We start from the raw sequence: 23,898 nt of genomic DNA, 5'->3' as shown, positions 1-23,898 counted from the left end.
TGCAGTCTCTCAAATAGTACGTGTACATGGTACATAATGCAAGACCTATACAGTCTTTCACAGGGATGCAATCATGCTTGAACAGTAAAATATTTCTGGTTTTCCATAGGGCCTCTTTAAAACTGTTAATTATGAGCCATGCGATTTTTGCCTGGTACATGGTAGGACAATCAATTATACCGTATAACACCACATCACAATTTAGGGTGCGTAACCCACACACCCATTTCAGGAGCGTGCCCACTGCCTGCCATACCTCTTGTGCGTAAGTACAATACCAGAACAGGTGGAACACCGTCTCCTCCTGGGCACACCTGTCTCTTGGGCATCTGGCACTGGCCACAAGTCCCCTACGATGTTGGAAGGCCCTGGTGGGGAGACATTGGTGGACTATTTGCCAGGCCAGATCCTTTTGCGTATTACTAAGAGCAGGGCATGAGACGTTGTTCCAAATTAATCGGCACCTAGACGGGGAAAAATTAGCCACATCCTCCATAATCTCATGACCCTTACAGGCGGCTGTCAACTTTCGCTGATTTGACAAGACTCCCTTGTCCACATTTATCAAATCATATTCAGATATAATAGTCTCTAAAATCTTATATTGTTTCGGAGGGGATAAAAGGACAGGACGATTAGGTAAAATATCAATATGCAGTTTTTTAAAAACATACCCCGTGCTGTACCTTAAAAAACAAGTAAAAGCCCCAGCATTATTCAAACTTTTGTAACAAAACACAAAAAACTTTATTAATAAAAACAACTTTAGGTCAGGGAGTCCCTTGCCACCATTCCTTTTACTCTTACATACAGTTATTCTCTTTAATTTTTCCATTTTGGAGTTCCACAGAAAATAAAAGATGGGTTTCATTAGTCTTTTAAAGTATAGGGAATTTGGAGGAAACACCATCGCTGCGTACAAGATGATTGGGAGCAGGATCATTTTTATGATTAGAATCTTCCCCTCCATAGTAAGTTTTCTTAGCTGCCATAATGATATTTTTTGACTCAATCTTGTGAGAACCAGGTCCCAGTTCTTACACCCATCATTTTGCTCATCAAAGTGAATCCCCAAAATTTTTTTCCCATCATTTTGGACCGGTATCTTTGGTGGCTCGGGCTCCCATTGACCTACAATAAAACAATCACATTTTTCTTTATTTAATTTAAAACCGGATCCAGCACTAAAAATCTCCGTATCCAGCACTGCTCTGTTTATGGCAGCGGAGCTGGTACAATATACAGACACATCATCCATGTATGCTAACGCTTTTACCTGGGCTCCCCCACCTCCAGGAACAGGGATCCCCCTAACCACCTTGTCCTCACGTAAACGGCACAAGAGTGGTTCTATAGCACAAACAAACAGTAAGGGGGACATGGGGCAACCCTGTTTTACCCCGGATCGGAGGGCGACCTCTTTTGTTAAAAAACCATTTATTAAAATCTGCGCATACGTGTCATTGTATAAAAGCTTAATTTTATCAATAAAACCAACAGGAAACCCCATCTTTTTTAAAACACTAAAAAGATAAAAGTGTGATACCCTGTCAAAAGCTTTTTTAAAATCAAGGGATAAAATGGCTATAGGCTGCTTGCGATCCTTCTGGTACCAGATCAGGTCCCGTATAAGATTAAGATGCTCCCAGATGGACCGTCCGGGGATACCGCAGACCTGATCTGGATGAATCACACTTTTAATAACACTTTTAATACGGCTGGTTAAAATTTTAGCCAATATCTTATAATCAGTATTTAAAAGAGAGATAGGCCTCCAGTTTTCTAAGTTTGCCTTATCACCTTTTTTAAAGATCAGGGTAATCACACATTTCTTCCAAGAATAGGGTATAAAATTGTCTTTAAAAACCTCATTAAAAACTCCCATAAGATCATCTTTAATAACATCCCAGAAAACATGATAAAACTCTATGGGGAGACCGTCTGACCCTGGAGCTTTACCTTTTTGAAAATCTTTTAGGGCTCCCTCCACCTCCGCCATGTTTATTTCCTCAGACAGGAGGTCCTGGTCCTCCGTGGATAAAAAGAGGGATAAAAAATTCAAATTATCATTAAAACAAGACTGATCAATGTGTTTGAGGTTAAAAAGGTTGCTAAAAAAGTTAAAAGCCTCCTCTAGCATTCCCTTTGATGATGTCTGACCTCCCAACTCCCGTATAAAATTCTTCCTCTCCCCCACTTTTTTAAAAAAATATCTAGAGCATGTCTCATCTTCTTCCAAATGTTTTACCCGAGAATTAAATATTATCTCTTTTCCTTTTTGGTCAAGAAAGTTCTGGATCTCAATTTTTAACTCGGTAATGTCCTCCTCCGCCCCAGGGACTCCCCACCCTTTTAACTTATGGAGAGTCTCTAATCTAACATTGAGATCCCTGAAACACCTTCTCTTTTCCCGGGCCCGCCTCCTACCCACAGTGACAAAGAAATTCCGTATGCGACACTTAACTCCATCCCACCAATTAGACATGGATTGCTCTGGACATTTCTTACTCCTCCATATTTTATATTTAGCAATAAATGCAGCCCGGGTTTCCTCATCCTGTAATAACAATGTATTTAGTTTCCAGGAGCGTTTGCCCACTTTCTCCTCATCTGCATATTCTAAATCTGCATATATGAGGGCGTGGTCTGAAAAAATATTTGTCATGAGTCCGGCTGATTTAGGGGTAAAAGAATCTGAGGAGGGAAGAATAAAATCAATACGGGAAGAGACAGTACCATTACTCCATGTGTACCCTGGGTCAGACGGGTGAATTTTTTTCCAGGCATCCTGCAATTTAAAATCAGATAAAATATGCTTGACTTGACATGAGGTTTTGTCTGGTTTTCTGGTATTGTCACCACCTCCTCTCCCCTCTCCCAACATCACACAGTTAAAATCCCCTCCCACCACCACAGGGGATGGACCTGTTAAAAACAACTGCATGTCATTAAAAAGGGAGGAGCGTTCATTTTTTTCAGGTGGAGCATAAATATTAATAAAACGACAAGTAAAACCATTAAAAACTGCATGTGTTAACAAAGCACGGCCTGGAGAAATTTCTGTGACAGATAAAATCTTAACATCTTTGTTTTTAAATAAAATCCCCACTCCAGCAGCCTTATTCATGTTAGACCCCGACCAGACAGAGGGCCCTAAGGTCCAGTCTTTTTTAATGTCAGAGTATGTAAGGTCATGGCCAATGGCGCATTCCTGTAAGAAAAAAATGTCAAAGTTCAAGGTCATTAGCCATGCAAACAGGGCCACTCTTCTGATCGGGCTTTTTAAGCTCCTCACATTCAGTGAGGCTATTTTGATGTCCGCCATTAAATGTTTATGTTAAGACCAGAACTTTCAGAGTCCGAGAGATGGGAACAATCAAATATAGATGGAACAGTGTTCATACTACCGGTATCATCGGAGTCAGAGTCCACACATTCTGGGTCCACATTTGACCCTATTGGGCTGTTGTCTGGAATGGACACATGAGGACCCATCCGCCTCTTTTTCATTTCCTGGTCCCTCTCATTTCGGCCTCTTTTTGCGCAGGTGCTCAGGTCCATCTGGTCCCCCTGCCCAAGGGGTACTATGTCCAAAGTGTCCTGGTCATCCGGAGGTGGTCCCTGCACATCAGGGTGGACATCTGGCTGGACATCTTGGATAACATCACAGGGAGCATCTGGCTTGTCCTCATGGTGGTCAACAGAGTGGTCATCAGGGGGGACATCCGTCTGGGCACCTGGTTGGTCTGCAATAACGCTGTCATCCCTCTCCGACACGGTCCCGGACTGGGCCTCCATCGTGGATTCAGGAACTACCGAGCAGCCTGGCTGACTCGGCCTTCCCCCAGAACCGCTCCGGGGGGATCCCAACTCCCCGCCAGGTGTAACCTGGCAACCTGCAGGAGTGGGTGATGACTCAGCATTACAGGGGGGAGCTGAGTCAGTAGCGCTTACCACAACCGGGTCGGGTCTCCTTCGTCCAATAAGCACATCTGCAAAGCTGGCGACTAGGGACCCCGTCTTGGCCATACCCGCATGGGAAGGCACTCCTGCGGAACTTGCCGCAGGTGTCTGGGGACCCCCGGACCGCCTAGGCCGTAACGGACAGCTGTTAAATAGATGGGTACACAGACCGCATCCGCTGCAGATCTTATCACTTGTGCAATCTTTAGAGGTATGACCCCATTGACCACAGTTATGGCACTCACTGACTTTTTCGTTCTTGCACTCATGCTGCAAGTGACCAAGACCGCCACACTTCCGACATCTGCGAGGTTGCCCATTGTAGAATAGGTATCCAATGTTTTTTCCCAGCACTACCGTGGAGGGGGGGTGTACATGGCCCTCTGAACTCTCTGGGTCTGGGTTAAACCGCACCAAAAACCGGCGTTTGCCATTCCAAATCTCGTTAATGGTGTGCACATTCCCCACAAAGCGAACAGAGGTGCAGAAACGCCTAAGGTACAACTCAATGTCGTGCTCACTGACATACGGGTTGTACATGTACACCACCACAGGGGTCTCGCCTTCACTATACAGGTAAGTGAAAACCACCCCCTCCAATAGCTGGTTATGGATCGCACCCTTCACTCGCCCTTGGAAAGTGCTACAGGCAGTCTTGGTCCTCAACGTCAGGATGTACGTGCACTGCCCCCTCTCCTGCAGACAGTACACATCCTCTTTCCTTACGCCCAAGAGGTCTCGCAACAGACGGTTGTAGAACGCCTCTCCATTTCCACAACCAAAGTGGTCTTTCGGAACCTCGATTTTCACCGAGTTTTGAAGCTGGCCGGAGCCAGAAGTAAATTGCTGAATGCACGGCATTGTACCAGCAATAACTTGACAAAAAGCCTACCGTTTCTCACGGGCTCGGCCTTTCGCCGGGGGATCACCGCTCGTTGCCCGAGGACTAATCCGGCTCCCTAATAGCAGCAGGGGGGTGAGGTCCCACCGTGAGGTGAGACGATCCCCCCAGGCCAAGGAGCCGGGTACCTCGAGCACCTTCCAGCCAAAACCAAGCACAAAACAGTGAAGCTCTGCACCTGATCTCAGCCAAAAGGCCGAGAAGCGATAACCAGAATTGGTTTGGGCCTCGAGTGGCACCCTGGCCTATGCCGGACACATGTTAGGGAGAGAGAGTGAGAGGGAGACAAACCCACGCCTACAGAAGACATTTTGTCACCCAAGCCAACCCTTGAAAAGGCTGCTTTGCACAGCAAAAACACGAAGAATGGTGCGTTTTGCAGCCGCCGCCCACTGCAATGAATCTGAATAACTCCTCCTTTTGGGCACAAGCACCTCCCCTGCCCCTTGCAGTCTTTCCAATTCATGATACAAAAAGACGGACAGGACAGGTCGCCTGACTTTCCGTCACTGCCACCCTTTGACATCCTTACCTGTAGAAAGCCCTTTCATCATCCCCAAACCCTAATCTTTTCCCTTCACTTCCCAGCCCCCAAACCCTGCCCTCTGAACCCTTCTCACCCCCCGCATTCCTTGTCCTGTCATCCCCCTACCACCCGGGAAAAAAACGGCTTGACCCCTCCTTCCACTAGCCCACCTCCCACCCAAAGAGAAACTTCTGCTGCGCAGCTAGCTTTCTAGGCAGCAGCGCTATTGTGAGGTCAGCGGGGGGCATTGTGACAAGCCGCCAGTGTTCCGTCTCTTCATGCTGTGCACTGTTCAAACGGAAAATACATCAACAGGCAGACTACAGAAAAGCGTACTAACAAAGGTTAGAGGGGGGCTTTCTCAGAGGGCTTTTTACAGTTTGTCTATTCCCAATTAGCCGGTTTAGTATACTTAATGAAAGTACTAATTCTTTCATAGGTCGCCCATTCTTAGTATTTGACGTTCCTTATATTGCGGTATCAGGCTACGCAGCAGGTTGCAACACACCTGTGGTCACTGCAGCAGCTGACTCCACTTTGTCCAAAAGGGATCTATTCCATTCAATTGCACATGATCTAGATTAGACTGAGAACAAGATACTGCACGGGACATAGCAGAGTTGGTGAAGTTGAGTGGTGATGAGTTTGCTATTTGGATGAATAAAGCAAGTAAAAAGTGAAAAGTGAATGGGCCAAATTGAGGTGCATATGAAGTTGCTTGCTTTCTTTCAATTCGTTAATCGGGCTAATATGAATCAGGTGAATTGAGTTCTGCTTTTGGAAACTGGGTTAAGAAGGGGTGCACCGCTCCTGGAGGTACTGCAATACCAGGTCAATGCGTGGAGTGGACAGAGCAAGCTCTTTTTCCATCTCCCTGTTCTAAAAATCCATTTAATATATGGTCCCCAGATAGGGGACGTATCAGATATTAAACTGATAAGAACAGATGAGATTTCATCCGCAAATTTCAGAAAACGGTCATCGGCCACCACACAAAAGCGCAGTGCCGCAGGTGATCGCCTCCCGAGCCCAGGAACCACCAGCCATAAGGGGACGTAAGCACCAAAAGGCGCAACAATCCCCGAGGCCGGCGGTTGTGCAAGCCCGGGCCCCTCCCAGCCAAGACCAAGGCAAACCCAATGAAGGGACTACACTTGATCTTAGCCAAAAGGCCGAGAAGCGATAACCAGAATTGGTTTGGGCCTCGAGTGGCACCCTGGCCTATGCCGGACACATGTTAGGGAGAGAGAGTGAGAGGGAGACAAACCCACGCCTACAGAAGACATTTTGTCACCCAAGCCAACCCTTGAAAAGGCTGCTTTGCACAGCAAAAACACGAAGAATGGTGCGTTTTGCAGCCGCCGCCCACTGCAATGAATCTGAATAACTCCTCCTTTTGGGCACAAGCACCTCCCCTGCCCCTTGCAGTCTTTCCAATTCATGATACAAAAAGACGGACAGGACAGGTCGCCTGACTTTCCGTCACTGCCACCCTTTGCCATCCTTACCTGTAGAAAGCCCTTTCATCATCCCCAAACCCTAATCTTTTCCCTTCACTTCCCAGCCCCCAAACCCTGCCCTCTGAACCCTTCTCACCCCCCGCATTCCTTGTCCTGTCATCCCCCTACCACCCGGGAAAAAAACGGCTTGACCCCTCCTTCCACTAGCCCACCTCCCACCCAAAGAGAAACTTCTGCTGCGCAGCTAGCTTTCTAGGCAGCAGCGCTATTGTGAGGTCAGCGGGGGGCATTGTGACAAGCCGCCAGTGTTCCGTCTCTTCATGCTGTGCACTGTTCAAACGGAAAATACATCAACAGGCAGACTACAGAAAAGCGTACTAACAAAGGTTAGAGGGGGGCTTTCTCAGAGGGCTTTTTACAGTTTGTCTATTCCCAATTAGCCGGTTTAGTATACTTAATGAAAGTACTAATTCTTTCATAGGTCGCCCATTCTTAGTATTTGACGTTCCTTATATTGCGGTATCAGGCTACGCAGCAGGTTGCAACACACCTGTGGTCACTGCAGCAGCTGACTCCACTTTGTCCAAAAGGGATCTATTCCATTCAATTGCACATGATCTAGATTAGACTGAGAACAAGATACTGCACGGGACATAGCAGAGTTGGTGAAGTTGAGTGGTGATGAGTTTGCTATTTGGATGAATAAAGCAAGTAAAAAGTGAAAAGTGAATGGGCCAAATTGAGGTGCATATGAAGTTGCTTGCTTTCTTTCAATTCGTTAATCGGGCTAATATGAATCAGGTGAATTGAGTTCTGCTTTTGGAAACTGGGTTAAGAAGGGGTGCACCGCTCCTGGAGGTACTGCAATACCAGGTCAATGCGTGGAGTGGACAGAGCAAGCTCTTTTTCCATCTCCCTGTTCTAAAAATCCATTTAATATATGGTCCCCAGATAGGGGACGTATCAGATATTAAACTGATAAGAACAGAAGAGATTTCATCCGCAAATTTCAGAAAACGGTCATCGGCCACCACACAAAAGCGCAGTGCCGCAGGTGACCGCCTCCCGAGCCCAGGAACCACCAGCCATAAGGGGACGTAAGCACCAAAAGGCGCAACAATCCCCGAGGCCGGCGGTTGTGCAAGCCCGGGCCCCTCTCAGCCAAGACCAAGGCAAACCCAATGAAGGGACTACACTTGATCTTAGCCAAAAGGCCGAGAAGCGATAACCAGAATTGGTTTGGGCCTCGAGTGGCACCCTGGCCTATGCCGGACACATGTTAGGGAGAGAGAGTGAGAGGGAGACAAACCCACGCCTACAGAAGACATTTTGTCACCCAAGCCAACCCTTGAAAAGGCTGCTTTGCACAGCAAAAACACGAAGAATGGTGCGTTTTGCAGCCGCCGCCCACTGCAATGAATCTGAATAACTCCTCCTTTTGGGCACAAGCACCTCCCCTGCCCCTTGCAGTCTTTCCAATTCATGATACAAAAAGACGGACAGGACAGGTCGCCTGACTTTCCGTCACTGCCACCCTTTGACATCCTTACCTGTAGAAAGCCCTTTCATCATCCCCAAACCCTAATCTTTTCCCTTCACTTCCCAGCCCCCAAACCCTGCCCTCTGAACCCTTCTCACCCCCCGCATTCCTTGTCCTGTCATCCCCCTACCACCCGGGAAAAAAACGGCTTGACCCCTCCTTCCACTAGCCCACCTCCCACCCAAAGAGAAACTTCTGCTGCGCAGCTAGCTTTCTAGGCAGCAGCGCTATTGTGAGGTCAGCGGGGGGCATTGTGACAAGCCGCCAGTGTTCCGTCTCTTCATGCTGTGCACTGTTCAAACGGAAAATACATCAACAGGCAGACTACAGAAAAGCGTACTAACAAAGGTTAGAGGGGGGCTTTCTCAGAGGGCTTTTTACAGTTTGTCTATTCCCAATTAGCCGGTTTAGTATACTTAATGAAAGTACTAATTCTTTCATAGGTCGCCCATTCTTAGTATTTGACGTTCCTTATATTGCGGTATCAGGCTACGCAGCAGGTTGCAACACACCTGTGGTCACTGCAGCAGCTGACTCCACTTTGTCCAAAAGGGATCTATTCCATTCAATTGCACATGATCTAGATTAGACTGAGAACAAGATACTGCACGGGACATAGCAGAGTTGGTGAAGTTGAGTGGTGATGAGTTTGCTATTTGGATGAATAAAGCAAGTAAAAAGTGAAAAGTGAATGGGCCAAATTGAGGTGCATATGAAGTTGCTTGCTTTCTTTCAATTCGTTAATCGGGCTAATATGAATCAGGTGAATTGAGTTCTGCTTTTGGAAACTGGGTTAAGAAGGGGTGCACCGCTCCTGGAGGTACTGCAATACCAGGTCAATGCGTGGAGTGGACAGAGCAAGCTCTTTTTCCATCTCCCTGTTCTAAAAATCCATTTAATATATGGTCCCCAGATAGGGGACGTATCAGATATTAAACTGATAAGAACAGATGAGATTTCATCCGCAATTTTCAGAAAACGGTCATCGGCCACCACACAAAAGCGCAGTGCCGCAGGAGATCGCCTCCCGAGCCCAGGAACCACCAGCCATAAGGGGACGTAAGCACCAAAAGGCGCAACAATCCCCGAGGCTGGCGGTTGTGCAAGCCCGGGCCCCTCCCAGCCAAGACCAAGGCAAACCCAATGAAGGGACTACACTTGATCTTTGCCAAAAGGCCGAGAAGCGATAACCAGAATTGGTTTGGGCCTCGAGTGGCACCCTGGCCTATGCCGGACACATGTTAGGGAGAGAGAGTGAGAGGGAGACAAACCCACGCCTACAGAAGACATTTTGTCACCCAAGCCAACCCTTGAAAAGGCTGCTTTGCACAGCAAAAACACGAAGAATGGTGCGTTTTGCAGCCGCCGCCCACTGCAATGAATCTGAATAACTCCTCCTTTTGGGCACAAGCACCTCCCCTGCCCCTTGCAGTCTTTCCAATTCATGATACAAAAAGACGGACAGGACAGGTCGCCTGACTTTCCGTCACTGCCACCCTTTGACATCCTTACCTGTAGAAAGCCCTTTCATCATCCCCAAACCCTAATCTTTTCCCTTCACTTCCCAGCCCCCAAACCCTGCCCTCTGAACCCTTCTCACCCCCCGCATTCCTTGTCCTGTCATCCCCCTACCACCCGGGAAAAAAACGGCTTGACCCCTCCTTCCACTAGCCCACCTCCCACCCAAAGAGAAACTTCTGCTGCGCAGCTAGCTTTCTAGGCAGCAGCGCTATTGTGAGGTCAGCGGGGGGCATTGTGACAAGCCGCCAGTGTTCCGTCTCTTCATGCTGTGCACTGTTCAAACGGAAAATACATCAACAGGCAGACTACAGAAAAGCGTACTAACAAAGGTTAGAGGGGGGCTTTCTCAGAGGGCTTTTTACAGTTTGTCTATTCCCAATTAGCCGGTTTAGTATACTTAATGAAAGTACTAATTCTTTCATAGGTCGCCCATTCTTAGTATTTGACGTTCCTTATATTGCGGTATCAGGCTACGCAGCAGGTTGCAACACACCTGTGGTCACTGCAGCAGCTGACTCCACTTTGTCCAAAAGGGATCTATTCCATTCAATTGCACATGATCTAGATTAGACTGAGAACAAGATACTGCACGGGACATAGCAGAGTTGGTGAAGTTGAGTGGTGATGAGTTTGCTATTTGGATGAATAAAGCAAGTAAAAAGTGAAAAGTGAATGGGCCAAATTGAGGTGCATATGAAGTTGCTTGCTTTCTTTCAATTCGTTAATCGGGCTAATATGAATCAGGTGAATTGAGTTCTGCTTTTGGAAACTGGGTTAAGAAGGGGTGCACCGCTCCTGGAGGTACTGCAATACCAGGTCAATGCGTGGAGTGGACAGAGCAAGCTCTTTTTCCATCTCCCTGTTCTAAAAATCCATTTAATATATGGTCCCCAGATAGGGGACGTATCAGATATTAAACTGATAAGAACAGATGAGATTTCATCCGCAAATTTCAGAAAACGGTCATCGGCCACCACACAAAAGCGCAGTGCCGCAGGTGATCGCCTCCCGAGCCCAGGAACCACCAGCCATAAGAGGACGTAAGCACCAAAAGGCGCAACAATCCCCGAGGCCGGCGGTTGTGCAAGCCCGGGCCCCTCCCAGCCAAGACCAAGGCAAACCCAATGAAGGGACTACACTTGATCTTAGCCAAAAGGCCGAGAAGCGATAACCAGAATTGGTTTGGGCCTCGAGTGGCACCCTGGCCTATGCCGGACACATGTTAGGGAGAGAGAGTGAGAGGGAGACAAACCCACGCCTACAGAAGACATTTTGTCACCCAAGCCAACCCTTGAAAAGGCTGCTTTGCACAGCAAAAACACGAAGAATGGTGCGTTTTGCAGCCGCCGCCCACTGCAATGAATCTGAATAACTCCTCCTTTTGGGCACAAGCACCTCCCCTGCCCCTTGCAGTCTTTCCAATTCATGATACAAAAAGACGGACAGGACAGGTCGCCTGACTTTACGTCACTGCCACCCTTTGACATCCTTACCTGTAGAAAGCCCTTTCATCATCCCCAAACCCTAATCTTTTCCCTTCACTTCCCAGCCCCCAAACCCTGCCCTCTGAACCCTTCTCACCCCCCGCATTCCTTGTCCTGTCATCCCCCTACCACCCGGGAAAAAAACGGCTTGACCCCTCCTTCCACTAGCCCACCTCCCACCCAAAGAGAAACTTCTGCTGCGCAGCTAGCTTTCTAGGCAGCAGCGCTATTGTGAGGTCAGCGGGGGGCATTGTGACAAGCCGCCAGTGTTCCGTCTCTTCATGCTGTGCACTGTTCAAACGGAAAATACATCAACAGGCAGACTACAGAAAAGCGTACTAACAAAGGTTAGAGGGGGGCTTTCTCAGAGGGCTTTTTACAGTTTGTCTATTCCCAATTAGCCGGTTAGTATACTTAATGAAAGTACTAATTCTTTCATAGGTCGCCCATTCTTAGTATTTGACGTTCCTTATATTGCGGTATCAGGCTACGCAGCAGGTTGCAACACACCTGTGGTCACTGCAGCAGCTGACTCCACTTTGTCCAAAAGGGATCTATTCCATTCAATTGCACATGATCTAGATTAGACTGAGAACAAGATACTGCACGGGACATAGCAGAGTTGGTGAAGTTGAGTGGTGATGAGTTTGCTATTTGGATGAATAAAGCAAGTAAAAAGTGAAAAGTGAATGGGCCAAATTGAGGTGCATATGAAGTTGCTTGCTTTCTTTCAATTCGTTAATCGGGCTAATATGAATCAGGTGAATTGAGTTCTGCTTTTGGAAACTGGGTTAAGAAGGGGTGCACCGCTCCTGGAGGTACTGCAATACCAGGTCAATGCGTGGAGTGGACAGAGCAAGCTCTTTTTCCATCTCCCTGTTCTAAAAATCCATTTAATATATGGTCCCCAGATAGGGGACGTATCAGATATTAAACTGATAAGAACAGATTTTTGATTTAACAGCATCTTTATTATCATGCACTACTCACAAAAAGGTAACAAACCGTGTACAGTGCCGCAGCCCCGTACACACAGAAATATACAATCCTTCTTACATAGCCATAGAGTACGACGCACTAAACTATACATCACGCTCCTATGCTTATCCATAACACTCAAGCTGAAAGAAAAAGTTAGACAATAAATAACGACGAACCGGCGATTGGGGGATGGGGGTAGGGGAAAAGGGGGATAGGGTGGGGAAATCACAGGCCCGAAGCTTTATTGAAAGACGCACATAACGGGAAAAGGAGGGAGGGGGCATGGAAGAGGTCTAAACCTCCTCCTCGGCGCTGTCGTCCGGACTGTCCATGATGGAATAGTCTCTGAGCAGGCTGTGGATCAGCCTGCGGCAATCCTGGATAGACATCCTCTCCCTCTTCAAGATGAGCCGGTTCCTGGCGACCCAAATAGCGTCCTTAAAGCAGTTCATAAGGCGCCAAGCCTCCTGGATGGCTCCAACGGTGTGAGTCCCAGGGAAGAGTCCATAAAGTACGGAATGGTACGATAGGCTCCCTCTGGGGACGGAGTTCCTCAGGTCATCCTCCAGGGCAACCAACAGGCGCTGTGCGAAACGGCAGTCCCAAAAGGCGTGCAGCGATGTTTCCTCCACGAAGGGGCACCTTGGGCAGTACCGGGTTTTGCACAGGTTCCGGGCGTGCATGAATGACCGGACGGGCAGTCCGCCCTGTATCGCCATCCATGACAAGTCCTTGTGCCCGTTGGTCAATCCAGCCGATGACACGTTTGTCCAAACAGTCTCCAGTGTGTCGTGATGAAGTCCTGGAATGTTCTCCATTTCGTCCTTGGCTCTGATGAGTTTGTGGATAGTCTTTGGCTTCCACAAATCAGGCTTGAGTCCCTCCAGTTGGTGTTCCCTCACAAACCGAACCACGTCTCCGTAGAACCATGGCGCCGTCCAGTTGTAGGGGAAGGAGCTGTCCCACTTGTCCCAGCCTAACCGTCTCCAAAGGGGGAGCAGGAAGAAGCGAGACATGGACCCACCCGCGGAACCTCTCTTGACTCGCAGAGTTCGGCGAACGCAGTCACATACGAAGGAGGATCGCAGGAGGGTGGGGATATCGGGTACGCCCTTCCCACCCTTGCGAGGATCCTTGTACATGATGCTCCGCTTTACTCTGTCCATCTTGGATCCCCAGACAAAACGAAACACCGTCCTGGTAATGGCCCTGCACACGGTGGCAAGGGGGGGCCAGGCCTGGGCCGTGTACTGCAGCACGGGCAGTACCTCGTTACGCAGGACCAGTGCTTTGCCCTCACAGGTGAGGCGTCTGAGGCTCCACAGACCGATCCGTTGGGTGATCTTGGTCAAGCGTTCCTCCCAGGACTTGAGGGCTGCTCCTTCCTTCCCGAACCAGACTCCAAGAACCTTGATGAAATCCGGCTGGATGCTGAAAGGGAAGGGGGCGGAAGAGGCCGGCTGCCAGTCCCCGAAGAGCATGGCTTCCGACTTCCCGCAGTTGACTTTGGCTCCCGAAGCCCGTCCGAAGGTCTCACAGGTCTGGACGAGGGTGTCGACTGAGCGCCGGTCCGCGCAGAAGACGGTCACGTCGTCCATGTAGAGCGAGCACTTGACCTCGAAGCGTTCTGGTCCTGGTGCGGTGATCCCTCTGATCTCTCCATTCCGCCGGATAGCCTCTGCAAAGAGTTCTATAACACAAACAAAAAGAAGAGGTGACAGAGGACAGCCTTGTCTGACCCCTGAGAGGACCGGGAAGGGGTCAGTCTTCCAGCCGTTTACCAACACCGAGCTGTGAATATCAAAATACATTAGTTGGACATACAAGCAAAACATGTTACCCAAACCTAACCTGTGCAGAGCTTTGCCCAGGAACTCATGGGAAACACGGTCGAAGGCCTTTTCCTGATCCAACGAGATCAGGGCTGCGTGCACCCGGCGGGCTTTGATGTACTCGACCGTGTCCCGCATGAGAGCCAGGCTGTCTGCGATGCGACGTCCGGGGATGCCGCAGGTCTGATCCGGGTGGATGATCCGTCCGATAACAGTCTTCAATCTCGTTGCCATCGTCTTGGCCAGGATCTTGTAGTCGACGTTCAGAAGGGTGATGGGACGCCAATTCTTCAGGTCGCACCTCTCTCCTTTACGCTTGTACAGGATCGTGACCATTCCTTCCCTCAGAGATGGAGGCATTCTGCCCTCCACCACCATCTCCTCATACAGCCCTAACAGGTCCGGACAGATTAGGTCTCCCAGCGCTACATAGAGCTCTGCTGGGAGGCCGTCACTGCCCGGTGTCCTGCCAGAACTAAAGGATTTGGCGGCCGAGAGCAGCTCGTCCACCGTCAGAGGAACATCCATGGCCGCCGCGTCTGCAGGGTCAAGATGGTTAGTGATACCTGACAGGAACTTATCGGCGGCCTCGGGGTCAGTAGTCTTGCGGGCGTAGAGTTCGCTGTAGAAGTCGCTGACGACCTTCATCACGTTCTCTTTCCCGCGTCGCATGCTGCCACTCTCGTCTCGTAGTTCATTCATGGGCGTGTGACCGGCGTGGAGTTTCCTGAAAAAGAACGAGTTACATTTCTCACCCTTCTCCAGGTTCTCCACTTTGGAACGGAAGACAATTCGCTCGGACTCCTCCTCGAAGTGCCTTTTCAGGCTCCTCTTAGTCTCCTCCAGCTCCTCTCTCACGTCCCAGCCGCATCGAAGAAGGTCCTGCAGGGAACGCAGCTCACGCTGGAGTCTCCTGAAGTCCCTCCTCTTCAGACCCGCCTGTTGTTGACTCTTTGCCTGAAAGAAGAAACGGAACTCGAGTTTAACGTATTCCCACCAGTCAGAAACAGACTGGAAGCCCGCCTTGTAGGCCCGCCACGTGGAGTAGGCAGCTCTAAGCTCCTCCAGAATCTCACCCTTTTCCAGCAGAGAGCAGTTCAGCTTCCAGGAGCCCGGGCCAATGGGGAAGCCATGGCCCAGCACACCTTGAAAGTGAATGGCTCTGTGGTCAGAGAAGAAGCAGGGGACCATCGAGTGCCCACTCCGCCCAACCGCCCGAGAGGTAAACACAAAGTCAATCCTGGAACGCAGCGAGCCATCGGATCGGCACCATGAATAGTTCACGGATCCGTGTCCGATGGAGCCAACAACGTCCACAAGAGAGGCTTCGGTCACCATCTCAATGAGCAGTTTGGATGTGACGTCCAACTTGGCAGCCGTTCCAGAACTGCGTCCATCCTCCTCAATCGGGCAGTTGAAATCCCCGGCCATCACTACCGTCCTGGCGGTAGCGAGCTGAGGGCGCAGGGCTTGGAGGAGCTCCAGTCGATCGCTCTTCACAGGAGAAGCGTACACATTGATGAACCTGACAGGTTCTCCCACCCAGGTGCCATCCACGAGCAGTAACCTGCCGCAGACGATTTCCTGAACAGAGTCCAATGTGAAGGCGCTTCCCCTGATCAGCACGGCGACCCCCGCGGACCTACAGTCGCCTCCGCCGGACCAGTAGGATGGGCCATGGGTCCACTCCCTGGCCAGATGGTTGAAGGACCTAGAGGAGGGAAGGGAGCATTCCTGCAGGAAAAATACATCACTAGACTGAGTGTTAAGGAACGCAAAAATTGTCTGACGTCGGAACTTGTCTCTGATGCTCCTAACATTAATGGAAAAGGTGTTAATGTTAGCAGTCATTGGAGGAAAGAGAAAGTTAGCGCAGGCGGTGTGCCTTAGTTACCACTCCGGTCGGGCGGTTCTTCCTCTTTGGCACCTGCTGGTAAGGGTATCTCCAGCAGACCCTCTTCTTCTAGCTGATCGAGCAGGGATGGTGCCTCAGTGGCTTCCGACTCCTCCATTTCTTCTTCGGCCACAAGGGACTCCACCATCTGCTCCAACACGTCCGGTTCTGGGAGGAGGCCATCCTCCTCTTCCTGGGGTGGATTGAGGTCCACAATGAACAGCTTGGAAGGTTCTGCGACAGGACTATCTTCCACCTTCCTTTTCCTTTGGCCTGTACCTGAGGAGACAAGAGCTGGAAAATCCTCCTCGGTGAAAAGTGCAAGAGTGCTGAGGTCCTCTGCTCTCATGGTCTGGGGAGGGAGAGTGGGCTTTGGGGGGGGGGTGAGGAGACCAACTGAGGAGTAGGGAAATGAGGTGGAGGTAGTGGAATCCTCAGTAGGGTTGGCCGGGGGGGGAGGGGTTTGGACAGGGGTGACAGGGGGGGGGACCAGGGAGGGGGCAACAGTTTTCTTACCCTTTTTCCTGGACTCCGTGGCTGCTGGGGCATCGGCTGGAGCCACGGTCGCCGGGTTCTTGGCCGCCTTGTCCTTGGCCTCTGTGGCCTTGGTCGTAGCTGCCTTGGTCGACGAAGCTGTGACTACCCGATACTGGGTCACCGCGGCAACCCTTGCCCAGGATTTCTCCCGCTGTGGGCAGTCCTTGTAAAGGTGGTCCGCCTGTCCACATAGGTTGCAAGTCTTCTTCTTTGGGCAGTCCTTGGAGCTGTGTCCCGTCACCCGGCAAACCCTGCAGGCGTCCTCCTTGCAGGTCTTCATCGAATGCCCTTTCCCGCCACATTTCCTGCAGTTGTGTGGCATGTCCGGGTAGTAGATGAGACCAAAGGAGTTTCCCAGAGAGAATGTCGGGGGCAGGTGCTGGAGACCATCCTCGGATGCTGGTTCCCTGTAGAGTCGAACGGTTACTGACCACTTACCCGTCCAGAATCCGTTGCCGTTAAGGATGTGGGATGGCTCCCTCACCACTGTGCAGAGACGTCCCAGGAACGTGGAGATGTCTCTTCCTGGGGTGTGCGGGTTCCGCATGGAGACCGTGATCCTCTTCTCATCCCTCTGTATAGGACAGGATCCTAAAAAAGAATGAAAAGGGGAGTCCGGCATCGCTGCGTTCATCGCCTCCCAGTATCTCCTGCAGGCATTCACCGTGGCAAAGGTTACCAGAAAAATGCCAGTCATGAAGGTCTGGACACTCAGGGTTTCCGCCCTGGAGAAGCCCTGATCCAGAATCATCTTCTTGCAGAACACGTCGCTGGACATGTCCGGCAACCTACCATCCACCGCCTTTAGCTTCAGGGCGACCGTCTGCCGCATCCAAGGCTCCAGGGTTGGAGCCTTTTCAGGCGGCGTCCGGGCTCCCTCCGGCTGGCTGGCGTCGGAGGTAGGGGCCTCTTGGGCCGAAGAAGCCTCTGGATGAGCCTTCCTGGAGGTCCCTGGGTCCTGAGCCTTCTTGGCTGCCTTCTCTGGCTTGCTTGCCATGGCTGGTTCCTGCTTGAGTTCCCGGAGCTGGATCTTGGATTCTTCTCCGGGTGTCTTCTCCCGCTGTGTTCCTCCTCGAAGTTCCTCTGGTCTCCCCAAGTCTTCTCCGAGCCTTCGTCTTCTTGCTTCTTTCTGCCAAGCTCTTCTTCCGTCCGATCTCCCTCTTCCGGTCTCGGCTGGGCTTCGGAGCTCGTCTCCCTGATCGTATCTCGTCAAGTGTAGCTAGCTCAGTTTGTTCTGATAAGAACAGATACTACACTTGATCTTAGCCAAAAGGCCGAGAAGCGATAACCAGAATTGGTTTGGGCCTCGAGTGGCACCCTGGCCTATGCCGGACACATGTTAGGGAGAGAGAGTGAGAGGGAGACAAACCCACGCCTACAGAAGACATTTTGTCACCCAAGCCAACCCTTGAAAAGGCTGCTTTGCACAGCAAAAACACGAAGAATGGTGCGTTTTGCAGCCGCCGCCCACTGCAATGAATCTGAATAACTCCTCCTTTTGGGCACAAGCACCTCCCCTGCCCCTTGCAGTCTTTCCAATTCATGATACAAAAAGACGGACAGGACAGGTCGCCTGACTTTCCGTCACTGCCACCCTTTGACATCCTTACCTGTAGAAAGCCCTTTCATCATCCCCAAACCCTAATCTTTTCCCTTCACTTCCCAGCCCCCAAACCCTGCCCTCTGAACCCTTCTCACCCCCCGCATTCCTTGTCCTGTCATCCCCCTACCACCCGGGAAAAAAACGGCTTGACCCCTCCTTCCACTAGCCCACCTCCCACCCAAAGAGAAACTTCTGCTGCGCAGCTAGCTTTCTAGGCAGCAGCGCTATTGTGAGGTCAGCGGGGGGCATTGTGACAAGCCGCCAGTGTTCCGTCTCTTCATGCTGTGCACTGTTTAAACGGAAAATACATCAACAGGCAGACTACAGAAAAGCGTACTAACAAAGGTTAGAGGGGGGCTTTCTCAGAGGGCTTTTTACAGTTTGTCTATTCCCAATTAGCCGGTTTAGTATACTTAATGAAAGTACTAATTCTTTCATAGGTCGCCCATTCTTAGTATTTGACGTTCCTTATATTGCGGTATCAGGCTACGCAGCAGGTTGCAACACACCTGTGGTCACTGCAGCAGCTGACTCCACTTTGTCCAAAAGAGATCTATTCCATTCAATTGCACATGATCTAGATTAGACTGAGAACAAGATACTGCACGGGACATAGCAGAGTTGGTGAAGTTGAGTGGTGATGAGTTTGCTATTTGGATGAATAAAGCAAGTAAAAAGTGAAAAGTGAATGGGCCAAATTGAGGTGCATATGAAGTTGCTTGCTTTCTTTCAATTCGTTAATCGGGCTAATATGAATCAGGTGAATTGAGTTCTGCTTTTGGAAACTGGGTTAAGAAGGGGTGCACCGCTCCTGGAGGTACTGCAATACCAGGTCAATGCGTGGAGTGGACAGAGCAAGCTCTTTTTCCATCTCCCTGTTCTAAAAATCCATTTAATATATGGTCCCCAGATAGGGGACGTATCAGATATTAAACTGATAAGAACAGATTTTTGATTTAATGAAGCTTTCCAAAGCACCACAAAAAATGCATGACCGAAGTCACACCAAAAACAGTGCAAAGGCTAGGATTCGTGTGGACCCCACCGTGAGGAGAGGGTCCCCAAAAATCAACCCCGTCCCTCCGAGCCAGAAGGCCACAGCAAGGGTCAGGGATCTTCGGTGCTCCCCCAAGCCGAAGCCTGGTTGAGCCTTGTCGTTGCTCCCAGCGTCCACCCAGGCATCTTACCCAAGTGGAGTAGAGAGCTACTAGTTGTTGGTTTCGCAGCCGAAACTGCCCGGACCGTCAACCGGTGTTGGTTTCTCAGCCCAAGGCTAACCGGACCTTCAACCGGGTGTTGGTTTCTCAGCCAAAGCTGACCCAGACCTCCAACCGGGTGTTGGTTTCTCAGCCGAAGCTGACCCAGACCTCCAACCGGGTGTTAGTTTCTCAGCCCAAAGCTGACCAGACCTCCGACCGGGATTATAAAAATTTCCCTTCCTAGCCAGAAGGCCGGGATAGGGTAATATGCTCAAAAAGTACGAAAAGGCAAGGTACGGTGTGCTACAGAGCCCAAGGCTTGCCGGGGTCCCAAGCCAGCAAGCTCAGACTCACTCCAGGGTCGTCAGTCCTGGGGCACATTGTACCATAGCCCCCCACCCTTACTCAGTCTAATAGCCTCGATCCTGGTAGGGCCATGTTTTCCTCTAGATGAATATACTATCCACCCAGAGTACTAGCAAGCGCAACCTTCCAGTGTGCATTGTATCATTGTACTAAGGTGGCCTGGAGCTTAAACCACCTCTTCGAACAACACTACACTTGATCTTAGCCAAAAGGCCGAGAAGCGATAACCAGAATTGGTTTGGGCCTCGAGTGGCACCCTGGCCTATGCCGGACACATGTTAGGGAGAGAGAGTGAGAGGGAGACAAACCCACGCCTACAGAAGACATTTTGTCACCCAAGCCAACCCTTGAAAAGGCTGCTTTGCACAGCAAAAACACGAAGAATGGTGCGTTTTGCAGCCGCCGCCCACTGCAATGAATCTGAATAACTCCTCCTTTTGGGCACAAGCACCTCCCCTGCCCCTTGCAGTCTTTCCAATTCATGATACAAAAAGACGGACAGGACAGGTCGCCTGACTTTCCGTCACTGCCACCCTTTGACATCCTTACCTGTAGAAAGCCCTTTCATCATCCCCAAACCCTAATCTTTTCCCTTCACTTCCCAGCCCCCAAACCCTGCCCTCTGAACCCTTCTCACCCCCCGCATTCCTTGTCCTGTCATCCCCCTACCACCCGGGAAAAAAACGGCTTGACCCCTCCTTCCACTAGCCCACCTCCCACCCAAAGAGAAACTTCTGCTGCGCAGCTAGCTTTCTAGGCAGCAGCGCTATTGTGAGGTCAGCGGGGGGCATTGTGACAAGCCGCCAGTGTTCCGTCTCTTCATGCTGTGCACTGTTCAAACGGAAAATACATCAACAGGCAGACTACAGAAAAGCGTACTAACAAAGGTTAGAGGGGGGCTTTCTCAGAGGGCTTTTTACAGTTTGTCTATTCCCAATTAGCCGGTTTAGTATACTTAATGAAAGTACTAATTCTTTCATAGGTCGCCCATTCTTAGTATTTGACGTTCCTTATATTGCGGTATCAGGCTACGCAGCAGGTTGCAACACACCTGTGGTCACTGCAGCAGCTGACTCCACTTTGTCCAAAAGGGATCTATTCCATTCAATTGCACATGATCTAGATTAGACTGAGAACAAGATACTGCACGGGACATAGCAGAGTTGGTGAAGTTGAGTGGTGATGAGTTTGCTATTTGGATGAATAAAGCAAGTAAAAAGTGAAAAGTGAATGGGCCAAATTGAGGTGCATATGAAGTTGCTTGCTTTCTTTCAATTCGTTAATCGGGCTAATATGAATCAGGTGAATTGAGTTCTGCTTTTGGAAACTGGGTTAAGAAGGGGTGCACCGCTCCTGGAGGTACTGCAATACCAGGTCAATGCGTGGAGTGGACAGAGCAAGCTCTTTTTCCATCTCCCTGTTCTAAAAATCCATTTAATATATGGTCCCCAGATAGGGGACGTATCAGATATTAAACTGATAAGAACAGATGAGATTACATCCGCAAATTTCAGAAAACGGTCATCGGCCACCACACAAAAGCGCAGTGCCGCAGGTGATCGCCTCCCGAGCCCAGGAACCACCAGCCATAAGGGGACGTAAGCACCAAAAGGCGCAACAATCCCCGAGGCCGGCGGTTGTGCAAGCCCGGGCCCCTCCCAGCCAAGACCAAGGCAAACCCAATGAAGGGACTACACTTGATCTTAGCCAAAAGGCCGAAAGGCGATAACCAGAATTGGTTTGGGCCTCGAGTGGCACCCTGGCCTATGCCGGACACATGTTAGGGAGAGAGAGTGAGAGGGAGACAAACCCACGCCTACAGAAGACATTTTGTCACCCAAGCCAACCCTTGAAAAGGCTGCTTTGCACAGCAAAAACACGAAGAATGGTGCGTTTTGCAGCCGCCGCCCACTGCAATGAATCTGAATAACTCCTCCTTTTGGGCACAAGCACCTCCCCTGCCCCTTGCAGTCTTTCCAATTCATGATACAAAAAGACGGACAGGACAGGTCGCCTGACTTTCCGTCACTGCCACCCTTTGCCATCCTTACCTGTAGAAAGCCCTTTCATCATCCCCAAACCCTAATCTTTTCCCTTCACTTCCCAGCCACCAAACCCTGCCCTCTGAACCCTTCTCACCCCCCGCATTCCTTGTCCTGTCATCCCCCTACCACCCGGGAAAAAAACGGCTTGACCCCTCCTTCCACTAGCCCACCTCCCACCCAAAGAGAAACTTCTGCTGCGCAGCTAGCTTTCTAGGCAGCAGCGCTATTGTGAGGTCAGCGGGGGGCATTGTGACAAGCCGCCAGTGTTCCGTCTCTTCATGCTGTGCACTGTTCAAACGGAAAATACATCAACAGGCAGACTACAGAAAAGCGTACTAACAAAGGTTAGAGGGGGGCTTTCTCAGAGGGCTTTTTACAGTTTGTCTATTCCCAATTAGCCGGTTTAGTATACTTAATGAAAGTACTAATTCTTTCATAGGTCGCCCATTCTTAGTATTTGACGTTCCTTATATTGCGGTATCAGGCTTCGCAGTAGGTTGCAACACACCTGTGGTCACTGCAGCAGCTGACTCCACTTTGTCCAAAAGGGATCTATTCCATTCAATTGCACATGATCTAGATTAGACTGACAACAAGATACTGCACGGGACATATCAGAGTTGGTGAAGTTGAGTGGTGATGAGTTTGCCATTTGGATGAATAAAGCAAGTAAAAAGTGTGAAAGATAAAAATTCATTTCAATTCGCTAATCGGGCTAATATGAATCAGGTGAATTGAGTTCTGCTTTTGGAAACTGGGTTAAGAAGGGGTGCACCGCTCCTGGAGGTACTGCAATACCAGGTCAATGCGTGGAGTGGACAGAGCAAGCTCTTTTTCCATCTCCCTGTTCTAAAAATCCATTTAATATATGGTCCCCAGATAGGGGACGTATCAGATATTAAACTGATAAGAACAGATGAGATTTCATCCGCAAATTTCAGAAAACGGTCATCGGCCACCACACAAAAGCGCAGTGCCGCAGGTGATCGCCTCCCGAGCCCAGGAACCACCAGCCATAAGGGGACGTAAGCACCAAAAGGCGCAACAATCCCCGAGGCCGGCGGTTGTGCAAGCCCGGGCCCCTCCCAGCCAAGACCAAGGCAAACCCAATGAAGGGACTACACTTGATCTTAGCCAAAAGGCCGAGAAGCGATAACCAGAATTGGTTTGGGCCTCGAGTGGCACCCTGGCCTATGCCGGACACATGTTAGGGAGAGAGAGTGAGAGGGAGACAAACCCACGCCTACAGAAGACATTTTGTCACCCAAGCCAACCCTTGAAAAGGCTGCTTTGCACAGCAAAAACACGAAGAATGGTGCGTTTTGCAGCCGCCGCCCACTGCAATGAATCTGAATAACTCCTCCTTTTGGGCACAAGCACCTCCCCTGCCCCTTGCAGTCTTTCCAATTCATGATACAAAAAGACGGACAGGACAGGTCGCCTGACTTTCCGTCACTGCCACCCTTTGCCATCCTTACCTGTAGAAAGCCCTTTCATCATCCCCAAACCCTAATCTTTTCCCTTCACTTCCCAGCCCCCAAACCCTGCCCTCTGAACCCTTCTCACCCCCCACATTCCTTGTCCTGTCATCCCCCTACCACCCGGGAAAAAAACGGCTTGACCCCTCCTTCCACTAGCCCACCTCCCACCCAAAGAGAAACTTCTGCTGCGCAGCTAGCTTTCTAGGCAGCAGCGCTATTGTGAGGTCAGCGGGGGGCATTGTGACAAGCCGCCAGTGTTCCGTCTCTTCATGCTGTGCACTGTTCAAACGAAAAATACATCAACAGGCAGACTACAGAAAAGCGTACTAACAAAGGTTAGAGGGGGGCTTTCTCAGAGGGCTTTTTTACAGTTTGTCTATTCCCAATTAGCCGGTTTAGTATACTTAATGAAAGTACTAATTCTTTCATAGGTCGCCCATTCTTAGTATTTGACGTTCCTTATATTGCGGTATCAGGCTTCGCAGTAGGTTGCAACACACCTGTGGTCACTGCAGCAGCTGACTCCACTTTGTCCAAAAGGGATCTATTCCATTCAATTGCACAT

The 23,898-nt window shown here is 50.0% G+C and overlaps 7 non-coding genes and 2 pseudogenes across 7 annotated transcripts; all 9 read right to left on the bottom strand.

Moving 5' to 3' along the window:
• Positions 1 to 6,184: 6,184 nt before the first annotated feature.
• On the bottom strand, positions 6,185 to 6,369 carry LOC142260890 (U2 spliceosomal RNA). Its single transcript, XR_012728741.1, has one exon. It is a non-coding gene; the product is annotated as a U2 spliceosomal RNA (small nuclear RNA).
• A 1,317-nt stretch (positions 6,370 to 7,686) lies between these two features.
• LOC142260950 (U2 spliceosomal RNA) lies at positions 7,687 to 7,871 on the bottom strand. Its single transcript, XR_012728788.1, has one exon. It is a non-coding gene; the product is annotated as a U2 spliceosomal RNA (small nuclear RNA).
• Positions 7,872 to 9,188: 1,317 nt separating this feature from the next.
• Positions 9,189 to 9,373, bottom strand: LOC142260901 (U2 spliceosomal RNA). Its single transcript, XR_012728750.1, has one exon. It is a non-coding gene; the product is annotated as a U2 spliceosomal RNA (small nuclear RNA).
• A 1,317-nt stretch (positions 9,374 to 10,690) lies between these two features.
• Positions 10,691 to 10,875, bottom strand: LOC142260889 (U2 spliceosomal RNA). Its single transcript, XR_012728740.1, has one exon. It is a non-coding gene; the product is annotated as a U2 spliceosomal RNA (small nuclear RNA).
• Positions 10,876 to 12,191: 1,316 nt separating this feature from the next.
• LOC142260857 (U2 spliceosomal RNA) lies at positions 12,192 to 12,395 on the bottom strand (annotated as a pseudogene).
• Positions 12,396 to 17,835: 5,440 nt separating this feature from the next.
• LOC142260984 (U2 spliceosomal RNA) lies at positions 17,836 to 17,925 on the bottom strand (annotated as a pseudogene).
• A 1,112-nt stretch (positions 17,926 to 19,037) lies between these two features.
• LOC142260856 (U2 spliceosomal RNA) lies at positions 19,038 to 19,230 on the bottom strand. The gene has a single exon (XR_012728714.1). It is a non-coding gene; the product is annotated as a U2 spliceosomal RNA (small nuclear RNA).
• Positions 19,231 to 21,144: 1,914 nt separating this feature from the next.
• LOC142260933 (U2 spliceosomal RNA) lies at positions 21,145 to 21,329 on the bottom strand. The gene has a single exon (XR_012728777.1). It is a non-coding gene; the product is annotated as a U2 spliceosomal RNA (small nuclear RNA).
• A 1,287-nt stretch (positions 21,330 to 22,616) lies between these two features.
• LOC142260888 (U2 spliceosomal RNA) lies at positions 22,617 to 22,801 on the bottom strand. Its single transcript, XR_012728739.1, has one exon. It is a non-coding gene; the product is annotated as a U2 spliceosomal RNA (small nuclear RNA).
• Positions 22,802 to 23,898: the final 1,097 nt, after the last annotated feature.

The sequence above is a fragment of the Anomaloglossus baeobatrachus genome, unplaced genomic scaffold (assembly GCF_048569485.1).
Source record: "Anomaloglossus baeobatrachus isolate aAnoBae1 unplaced genomic scaffold, aAnoBae1.hap1 Scaffold_201, whole genome shotgun sequence".
NCBI lineage: Eukaryota > Metazoa > Chordata > Amphibia > Anura > Aromobatidae > Anomaloglossus > Anomaloglossus baeobatrachus.
Note: the sequence above shows the minus strand (reverse complement) of the source record. Positions and strands in the feature narration are given on the sequence as shown.